General features: G+C 34.4%; 1 non-coding gene across 1 annotated transcript; it reads right to left on the minus strand.

Annotated features, from left to right (window-relative positions):
- Nucleotides 1-11,138: 11,138 nt before the first annotated feature.
- Nucleotides 11,139-11,302, minus strand: LOC118998892 (U1 spliceosomal RNA). The gene has a single exon (XR_005068976.1). It is a non-coding gene; the product is annotated as a U1 spliceosomal RNA (small nuclear RNA).
- Between the last annotated feature and the right edge of the window lie 363 nt (nucleotides 11,303-11,665).

The raw sequence follows: 11,665 nt of genomic DNA on the forward strand, positions 1-11,665 counted from the left end.
CTGATAGTAGGAATAGATAATTTGGCATTGTGTTGAAGATACATACCCCTTGTCAGGGAGGGGATATATCTCAGATTCTGACCGAAATCTCCTTTTTGTAGAAGACATGTTTATAACTTCTCTAGTGCATTTAAAGTATCCAGAATGAAGTTCACTCGCGTTAGACTTCAAGCAATTCAGTGAGGCAATCACAAGTAAGGAAGAGGAGCATATTCATTTTAGATCCAAAAATATCTTGCATTTCTGTATGTTTATCTAGACTATTAATATGTGGTTAAATTTTAGACTGTTTGCAGGACCAGCCACTCAGGCACAATGGTAGTAATCAGAATAATTATTAGATATGAATGTGCATAAAATTCTAACCTTATCCAACAAGGATGGGTCTTTAAGAGAACCTAGGGTGTCTCTCTAAGAATGTGTCTCACCAAAAGGATCATCAAAACAGAGGATAAGATTCACTAGAGTGTGCTCTGGCTGGCATAGCTCAGTGGATTGAGCGAGGGCTGCCAACCAAAGGGTCACCAGTTCGATTCCCAGTCAGGGCACATGCCTGGGTTGCGGGCCAGGTCCCCAGTGGGGGCCACATGAGAGGCAACCACACATTGATGTTTCTCTCTTTCTCCCTCCATTACCCTCTCTAAAAATAAGTAAATAAAAATCTTAAAAAAAACTTACATCTGTTAAAAAATAGCATAGATTTAAGAAAAAAAGATTCACTAGTGTGTTAGGGTGTCTTTTTCATATTAATGTATATTGGAAGTATGTTGGTCTAATTTAAAGCACTCACATCTTCCAGCAGTCACGAAAACTGACAGAATTTTGCGACTTGGAGGCTCTAGCAAAGGGAGATACTCTCTGCCTGGAGGGGTCCTGGAGGGCGTGGGGTTCCCTGGGGATTTAACCATCTTGGCAAAACTACCAGGCACACTGATTTTGTTTTGTTTTCTTTTCTATTCAATATTCATTTTAAATTAAATGGATATGCCACTGAACTACATCAAATAGAGTTGAATATGAGAAAATAAATCCAGTTTACCAGATATTTCTTTACCAGGAATTTGCAAACAGGAAGGACTGCTGTGGCCTATGTGGTCAGCTGGGTTCCTGAAATTTTGTCTGGAGGTCATGGCAGAAGCCTCTGAACTACCAACTCCCTTCTCATTTTCGAGAGCATGGCTAGACTCCATCTGCCGGCCGCGTTGATGGTGGGGTCTTGAGGCCGTGCTCTCTCAGTTAAAATGCGTGCATCTGCCATGTAGCTTTCAGGTTGAGCATTTAAAAGCAACCCACACGTTATTTCAGTACGTTTGCACTTCAGCCGCTGTGCCCTGCTGGCCCTGGAAAGTGGCTGAGCCATAGGAGGAATGAGGTCCATGAAGGACCCTGTGTAGAAGCGGGAAGGCGTCATCAGAACATCACTGTCTGGTGCAAGCATGAACATATTTGTACTTAGGTTTGCAGTCGTTTATTCTAGTTTGAGAAAGACATGGTTAAAATGCTAGAGGATAATGGTTTATAGAAAGAAAATATTGTTTCCTTGATGCTAAACCAAACTGGGGACCCAACTAAATATTTTTAAAGACAATATAGATATTTTTAATATAGGGGTGAGAAAAGAAAAAAAAGTTATACATTAACTGATTCGAAATTAAAACATGAATACACTTGGTATTATGTTGAGTGAAATAAGTTAGAGACACAAAAACTACCATATAATTCATTTATATGTGAAGTTTAAAGAACAAAACAAGTGAACAAAGCAGAAGCAAATTCACAGATACAGAAAACATATTTATGGTTGCCAGATAAGAGTAAGGTTGGGGAAAAGGTGAAAGAATTAAGATGTACAAATTGCCAATTGTAACAACAGTCATGGAAATATAATGTACAGCATAAAGAATATAGTCATTAATGTTGTAATAACTATATGATGTCAGATGAGTAGCAAACAGGGGGATCACTTTGTATGGTATATGAATGTCTAATTACTATGTTGTCCACCTGTAATTGATGCGATATTGCATGCCAGCTGTAACTGAAAGAAAACATCTGAATAATAAAATTAAATCACATTTGTAAAAATTTAAGTAAACAAACACAAAAATTTGATTTTTCAAATTAATAATTCACTTGCAATCACACTGACATATATTGGTAATAATTAAGGTCTTTTGAAACTTCGTTTCACAACACTGAGCCACAGAAATTAAAATGCTTCCCACTTCCTGCTATTTCTTTTTGTGGTAACTTTATCAAGTTACTTAAGATGGTTTGCACAATATAACACAAATATTTCAGATTATTGAAACTACTGAAATCAATGACTCCTTAAATGTGAGACTGGACTAAAATTTGCCATAATGTAAATTCTTTATTAGGAGAAATTTTTTAAGGAATGTGTGCAAAACATGTTATTTAATGAAAATCAGTATTCTTCAGGATATACGTTTATAGTTTTCCTCAAAATTATTGCCTCTTAATTTTAAGAATAGAAAATATGCACTCAAGTGAGGAATGTTAAAGGCACATACACTTATTTTCTTTATTGTAATTGTATGCTCAAGGTATTTTCATAAAAATGAAAACATTCTCTCTTAAATTAAGCAAATGATCAATTTGATAATATATCTTAGATATGTAATGTGTGATGAAGTGCAGGAAGACAAGTTATTAACACTATATGAAGTTAGAAAATTATATTTTTGAAACCCCCCACGATTTCTGATTTTTTTGTTGTAAGAGTCTAAGATTTATCTGGCTTGGGTGGGAAATCTCATTCGAGTGTTTTGAAAGGTAAAGGTACATACATATTAATGCATTTGGGGAAGATATGTTTTTTGTTATAGAAACTTGCAAATAGCACATCAAGTGTTTCAAGCTGATTTGCTCAGTGGACTGTTTATGATTGTAATCTGGATTATTTATTATAAATAAAAATGCCCTGTGAGGATCTATTTCATGCCTAGATTTAGAAAGTATTATTTCTGAAAAATAATTACACATGAGTGGACCTGCGTGTTTATGTTTCCTGGACAGTTCATGACAGCGGGTCTGTGTCTGTATTAGGCTAAGCTTCGGGAGGACGGACATCCCGTTCCAATGTCTTCCATTCCCATCAAAGAAACAGAGTAAAATCAAATTCATTGGTGATAGTACAAAATATTGGTCACAATTTGTATTTTATAAAGAGTAATAGCTAAAAATATTTAAAATTACATATATTTTAGGTAGGTTATTTATTTTTTGAAGATCTCGGATGTATATACCCATGGAGATCAACAAATATGTCATCCTTAGATTTAATCATTCTTTTCATTTTGTTAGAGATGATTTATTTTAGAGGAAAGTTATTTAGTCCTGTTAGATTCGCTGTTATTTTCTAACTGGTATGGTTCAGCTCAGCATCCAAATTCTACAGAAGCAGTTCTGCTCATTTCCATTTAGATGAGTGCCTGATTAAAGCACAATGGCACTCTGACTTCTCAATGTAAACTTCTGTATTTTTTCATAAAAGAGTGTCGCCTTTTTTATACAGTTTAACAGATTGAACTTTGGGTGCTACTCAAACACTAAAGATTTGTTTTAGTTCAATTTTGATTATGATGAATATATTTTCCAAAGTTATATTAGTGTATAATGGTTTCTGGTATGAATCTTTTCCCAAAACGGTATTTTAATGATTATAGGGAACTTGAAAATTAACAGGCAGTATCTGAGAAGAAACATGGGGAGGATAAAAGAGATACATACCATAATGTAAATATTAAAATTGAGCATGTGAACTAAAATATTGGGAAATAACAAAGCATGCGTAATCCCCTTAATAATTTTCCAACGTTGCCAGGTATATATGTACATTTTTATTCATCCCAAACATTGTAAAGATTTCCTGTTGCTGAAGATCAGCCTTTCAGTGAGTGTTCTCATTACCCTCTATTAGTAACTTATTAAAATAATTGTCCCTGTGGTTACTTGATTTCTTCTGTTTCGTTACTCTTGTCGTGTAATATGCTCTAGAATTTTTTGCTTAAATTAGAAAAATAAAATTAAAAGGTGGGGGTGGAGGCTTTGAAAAATGAGCTATGTCTCTGTCTTACAGGTCTGGCCCAGAGAATAAAGTAAAGAGTCTTTATTCTGATACTACTGCCTTCTGAAGTCAAAGGAAATTTGTTCTTTCTTTCCAACCCATTTTTGGTTATTGGCTTATAGTAACCAGCTACTAAACAGGTCTAACCCTACAATTCCTCAGTGAATTTATCCTCTAAAAAATTCCCATTTCTTTAATGCTGATTTTACCACTTTTCTAATCTTTAGTTTGATTTCATTAAAGTAAAGATAACATCTATAGGAGACTTAAGTGGTTCCCTACCTCATTTTCAATCTGCATATTAATTTTATTCATTTTGTTTAATTCTTTCTTATATGACATTTTTATATTGTGGTTGGCCTAAGGAAATTATAAAAATTCCATTCTCCTTGCCAGCTAGATATAGGAAAGGTTATAAGACTTCCCCAGAAATAAAATTATGTTTTATTCTTACTTACATTTGTATTTATTTATATATATTTATATTTGGAGAAATCTGCCAAAAAAATTCTGGGGAAGCTTTGCTCATTACACGCAATAAATCTGACCCACAGTTTGCACTGCATTTTCTTATGTTTACACACACAGTTATAGCCATTTTACTCTCATGGAGGGAGAGAGTCTGAGAATAAAGTTATCAGGTTGAGGATGGCAAGTCAGAAAAAAAAATCCTGCATTCCTGATGACAGTTCAATCCTGAATTGAACAACCTTAGGGTGCCTGACCTCTAGAGCCTTTGCTATATAAGATAATAAATTTTTCTTTTTGAATAGGAATTTCCCACTCTATTCCTGGCAAAACTCCTATCAAATGTCGTACTTACACAGAGTTCTGGAGGGATGATTTAATAAGGTAATTCATGTACAGCACATAGCAGAAAGCCTGGTACAGAAAAGTGTATTAAAAACGGAAATTATTACTCTTGAATTCCTTCTTCAACTTCTATTGTTATTATCATATCTTAGTGTTTGAAACTTTAGATATGCATATTTTCCTTTTCAATAATGAAATATACATATATCAAGTAAATTTCCTATGATTATGTGACAAAGTAGTTGATTTCCTTAACAATAGTTTTTGAACAATATTTTAGAGGTATGTTTTGTAATAAACTTCTGAATTATAATGTTAAATAGTATTTCCTTCTGGAGAGGATATTTTAATCTTATGACAAGTTTGCTTCATCCTTAATGAATATTTTGAGCTTGGTGAGGAAATTGAACTGGGACTTGGAGTTTTCACCATGTAGTTGATACATTGCTCTGACTATGCTTTTTTATGCAAGGTACCATAACCTACATCTGTGTGTGGTGTTTCCCTTTCCATGGTTCACATGTTTCACATACTCCAAGGAACAAGGCTCTAATTGCCCCCCTGCCTTTAAAGAGTAGTCGTATTTTTCTTCAAGTTGATAGAAATGTTTGTCTGCCTCTTAAGCATAGTTCAAAATAATACTTATTCCCCTCCCTCATTTGCACCCCCACTCTCTGTGATGATAGCTGTCTCCCATCCATGAACCTTTCTGGAGTTCACTTACACAAATCGACTTTTTTCCAGTATTATTTCAGGAAGGTTTAAACATTCATGGATTTTCTAAATTAGTTATATCTTCTCTATTCTCTTTCCAGACTTACACATATTGTTGCTGTTATTTGTTTGTTCTTTGTTAAGTTTGTTTGTTTTTGTTTTATAATTTTATTGTTATTTTAGTGAGTCTTATGGGGGAATGGAGATAAACACATATGTTCAATCCAACTGTCATTTCCAGATGTCTTCTATTGTGCCTTTTTCTCTATTCAGCCTCAAATTACTTTGTACATCACTACAAAATTAATGTTCCATTACTTTATGTCTTGCTTAATAAATTTTAAAGCACTATGAGGATCTACAGGACAGGATTCAAATATCCTTATTCTGGAACCATGTTCTGCCCAGTTTTTGATTAACGTTCTCCCAGACATGACACTGAATATCCTGCTCACGTAGCAGTGATGCCATACTCCCTTCCAGACTTTGATTTTTCTCTGCTGCTGCCTGGACAGATGTGCAACTTCCATTTACAAGTGTGGATTTCTGGAGGGCTGAATTAATTTGTTCAAAGTCAAGTGACATTGTCAGGGCCACATTTGTAACTAGAACCACTGATTTAAAACACAGGTTGGTACTTTAATAGGTATTGCACTGAATCTGTAAATTGCTTTGGGTAGTATGGACATTTTTTAAAATAATTTTTTTTATTTAATTCTTGTTCAAGTACAGCTTTCTGTCTTATATTCCCAACCTTGCCCGGCCCCCCCGCCCCATGCTCCCTGCCTCCCTCCCATTTCCACCCCCCACCCTTAGTTATTGTCCATGTGTCCTTTATACTTGTTCATGTGAGACCATCCCCCTTTCCCCTATGATTCTCTCCCCTCTCCCCTCTGGACCCTGTCAGCCAGTTCCGTAATTGAGTGTCATTGGTCATATTTTGCTTGCTTGTTTGTTTGTTTTGTTTAGATCCCTGTTAACGGTGATGTCATATGGTATTTGTCTTTCACCGCCTGGCTTATTTCGCTCAGCATAATGCTTTCCAGTTCCATCCATGATGTTGCAAAGGGTAGTAGTTCCTTCTTCCTTTCTGCAGCATAGAATTCCATTGTGTAAATGTACCATAGTTTTTGATCCAGTCATTGACCGATGGGCATCTAGGTTGCTTCCAACTCTTGGCTATTGTGAATTGTGCTGCTATGAACATTGGGGTGCATAGGTAGTATGGACATTTTGATGATGTTAATTATTCCAATCCATGAACACGGTATATGTTTCCATTTATTTGTGTTTTCCTTGATTTCTGTCTTCAGCGTTGTGTAGTTTTCTGCATACAGGTCTTTTACCTCCTTGGTTAGATTTATTCCCAGATATTTTATTTTTGTTTTTGCTATATCAAATGGGATTTATTTCACAGACATAGAACAAACACTTCAAAAATTTATATAGAACCATAAATGACTCTGAATAGCAGCCGCAATTTTGAGAAAGAACAAAGTAGGAGGGATCACAATACCTGATACCAAACTGTATTACAAGGCCACTGTAATCAAAACAGCCTGGTACTGGCATAAAAACAGGCACATAGACCAATGGAACAGAACAGAGAACCAAGAAATAACTCTCCCAACTCTCTACAGTCAATTAATATTCAACAAAGGGGGCAGTAACATGAAATGTGGTAAAGATAGCCTCTTCATCAAATGGTGTTGGGAGAACTGGACAGCTACATGCAAAAAAAAAAGAAACTCGAGCACCAACTTACACTATACACTAAAATAAATTCAAGGTGGATAAAAGACTTAAATATAAGTTGTGACACCATTAAAGTCCTAGAGGAGAACATTGGCAGGAAAATATCAGATATTTCACACAGTAGTATTTTTACTGATATGTCTCCTAGAGCCAGGAATATAAAGGAAAGAATAAACAAATGGGATCTCATCAAAATTAAAAGCTTCTGTGTGACTAAAGAAAACAGCATTAAAATAAAAAGACAACCAACTGTATAGGAAAACATATTTGTCAATGATACCTCAGACAAAGGCTTAATCTCCAAAATATACAAAGAACTCACACGACTTCACTCTAAGGAGACAACTAACCCAATTTAAAAAATGGGGAAAAGACTTGAACAGACACTTCTCCAAGGAGGACATACAGAGGATCCAGAGACACATGAAGAGATGCTCAGTATCGCTTGCTATCAGAGAGATGCAAATTAAAACCACAACGAGATACCACTTTACACCGGTGAGAATGGCTATCATAAACAAAGCAATAAACAACAAATGTTGGAGAGGGTGTGGGGAAAAGGGGACTCTGGTCCCCTGTTGGTGGGATTGCAGACTGGTACAACCATTTTGGAAAACAGTATGGAATTTTCTCAGAAAACTAAAATTGGACTTGCCTTTTGACCCAGCAATTCCACTGCTAGGATTGTATCCTAAGAACCCTAAAACACCAATCCCAAAGAACCTATGCACCCCAGTGTTCATAGCAGCACAATTTACAATAGCCAAGAGTTGGAAGCAACCTAGGTGCCCATCAATAAGTGAATGGATCAAAAAACTATGGTACATATATACAATGGAATTTTATGCCGCAGAAAGAAAGAAGGAGCTCCTACCTTTTGCAACAACATGGATGGAACTGGAAAGCATTATGCTGAGTGAAATAAGCCAGGTGTTGAAGGACAAATACCATATGATCTCACCTTTAACAGGAAGCTAAACAACAAAACAAACAAGCAAGCAAAAAATAACAAAAGACACTGAAATAGAGAACAGGCTGACAGTGACCAGAGGGAAGAGGGGAGGGAATTTCAGGGGAAATAAGGGAAGGATTTAGAAGAACCTATATAAAGGATACATGGACAACAACTGAGAAGGGTGGAAATGGGAGGGAGGGGGGAGCACGGGGGGTTGGATGGGGTAGGAGTAATAGACAGAAAACTGTACTTGAAAACTAATTAAATAAATTTAAAAAAATAAAGCACAGGTTGTTGCATCACGCCAAGATCCTCTATATATGAAAGTTCAAGACTACAAGTGTCTGGATTGCACCTCTGCTGTAGTAATGCATTGTTTAGTAGACAAGCCCTAAATGTGAGTTTTGAACCCATAAAAATCCTCTGTACTTCCCTTTTGCAATTGAAAATTATACATACAAAAGAGAGAAAGATTGGGCAGGAGAAATGGCAAACCAAAGTTCTTCAGGGAAAAAAATAAACAAACCCCTCTGATTATCTTTACTGCACATTATAGGCATTACATTCTAAGCAAATTGTAGTATTCGTTTTTTTACAAAATTAGTTTTTAATGTGTACAAATCAATTATATTAAGATAATCACACATTGTTTTATGTAACTTTTTGAGGTGAGAAAATTCCTAAAAGTTTTCAATTTGATTCTAAAAAATAAATTTTATATACATAATTTGTTAATTTGTAGGCTAAAAAATTCATTAGACCCTGTAAATGCATTTTTTGTGTTTGATTGGGATATTTTATTTAGTCCAAGAAAATTGCCCCTCTATAACATGAAAATTAAAGAGCCAGAATTTGTTTATTTTGCTGGATTCAAACTGAAGTTTAGAAGTAACCATTTTCTGCCCAGTAGATCCTGCAGGTATATTGAAAGAAACAAGCTGACCACTCAGGTTTGGTGAACTACACATTATATAAGGAATTTCTAAGAATGCCGGGCTGGGACAAGAGTAAATATGTAAAGTTATATATGTTACCAAGTATGAAAACACCAAAGCACAATTATGAATTATACAAAAGGTGAATATAATCTGAAAGTCCTTAGATATTTGCTTCAGAAGTTGTGTTCTTATTAAATATATATGCAAATAACTAATAAGCATGGCATTCTTATATTTTTTGTCAGTGATATTTTTATAAATTCTCATATATATAATTATGGTTAAATCTTATTTTATTTAATATATACCAGAATGCTAGTATTTTATAATTTTTCCACCCAACAACACCATAAAATATATATTATTATTTGCCCATTTTAGAACCAAAATAATAAACAATGCCTAGAAAACTTAAATAACCTTAAACCACATGATTTTTTCACTACGCGCCATTGCTATTAAATAGTAGAGTTAAAATTTTCTCTCACAATTTAAAGTTTTTCTAACCACTATTCTGTTTTGTAGTGTAGAAATAAGGGCATTTTAGTCATTCTACTGCTTCTAAGATTATCTTACTCTGTCCAGAACACTATCCAAATTTTACTTGAAGACTATGTCCCCTTCCTCAGTAACACTTCTCTTTTTGCTTTTAATTTTCCAATGTGTCCCATAGAAATTGGGAAACTCACAAGCAAAAGCATATCCAATCACAAGGCCCAATAAGGGGAAAGAAGACTAGAGAAAATTTGTTTCTCATATGAGTGTGTGAATGACAAGCCCTGAAACTTAAAACACCGTTCATTTTTATATCTAGCTTATTATTTTCAGTCTCCTTTATATTAAATTCAAAATTCTATGTACTTTTGTATATCAGTTAACTAACAAATATAAAGATTGAATAAACTACAAGATCAACTAACAAACTATAGAATATATATATGTATATATGTATGTACATATATATACTCTACAGTTATAATGACATATATATAAATACATGTGCATATATGTCATTAAGAAAAGACAAGCATTTATTTGGATATTATGATTGTTTTCTACTGAGAAACATATTAAGCATTATGCAATTTTGAGGTAATTACTTCCATAATTATCAATCACCATGATTCTTCAATTAATCATTTAAACACGTAAAAGACTAATGTTCATGCCACTTCTACCTCTTACTTATTAATCAGAAAATGTCTCTTACTAAAGCTATGTTCTAATTATTGAGTTATCTAGAGAAACATTATGCAAGTATTCTCTTATTCTCTTTTAAATTTCTATTTTACACCCTCAGCTGACTCTCTCATAGTTTAAATTTTTCTATATCTAATAAAGAAATAAAAACAGTGTTAATGTTTTTATATTACATTAACCTTAAAATAGTAGCAAATAATTTAATTACTAATCTCAAACCTGACAGGATGACAAGTGGTCCCTTGTGATTGAGTGAAATATAAAGGTAGTTATTTAAGAACCAAAAAGAGAAGCTTAAAGGGGGGTGATAATGGAAACTTCACTCAGAAAACATTCACAGAAGTGGAAAATACACTTTGCTTGAAAATTTGAAGTATCATCCAAAATAGTAATGTTTCATTTCCAAATAAATGTTTAATTTGATAAACTTTATTTATATAACCATATAAAACAAATTTGGAAATATCTATCATGACCTCTACTTATGAAAATTTGATGTCTTCTCATTACCATCTATCAGTGTAGCAATGTAAGGTTTTTTTAATAAATGTGTTTAAATCTTGAACTTCCAGGATATATTTATAATTTTGAAATTATAAAAGAATGAATAAAATCAAGATGCACACATTAAAAATAACAAATGACCTAGTTAAAAGATATTATTTTGTTTTTTCAGGAGAGAGTGCTAACACTGCCACCTACTCCCACAAATCATGCAATCAAGTTCCCAGCATTTGGGAAAATCAGAGATGTCAGCACACCTGGAGGGCAGTGGGTCAGCCTCACCCTGGGAAAACCATCTTCATGATCATGATATTTCCCCTGCTAGGTACGTATTAAAATCTATTCTTTAAGAATCTGAAGCATTAATAAAACTTGAAACAGAAAGTGAAACAAGTCAACAGAAGGTTTAAACAAAAGGGACTTGAGCTAAATGAAAAGCTTCTGCACGGCTAAAGAAAACATCAGTAAAATGAAAAGGGAACCAACGGTATGGGAAAATGTATTTGCCAATGATACCCCAGACAAGGGTTTGACCTCCAAAATATATAAAGAACTCACAAGCCTCCACTCTAGGAAAACAATCCAATTAAAAATGAGCAAAGCCCTGGCTGGTGTAGCTCAGTGGATTGAGCGCGGGCCTGCGAACCAGACGATCGCGATTCGATTCCCATTCAGGGCACATGCCTGGGTTGCAGG

The sequence above is a fragment of the Sturnira hondurensis genome, unplaced genomic scaffold, assembly GCF_014824575.4.
Source record: "Sturnira hondurensis isolate 20B ecotype Veracruz unplaced genomic scaffold, ASM1482457v3 Scaffold0014384, whole genome shotgun sequence".
Classification (NCBI taxonomy): Eukaryota; Metazoa; Chordata; class Mammalia; order Chiroptera; family Phyllostomidae; genus Sturnira; species Sturnira hondurensis.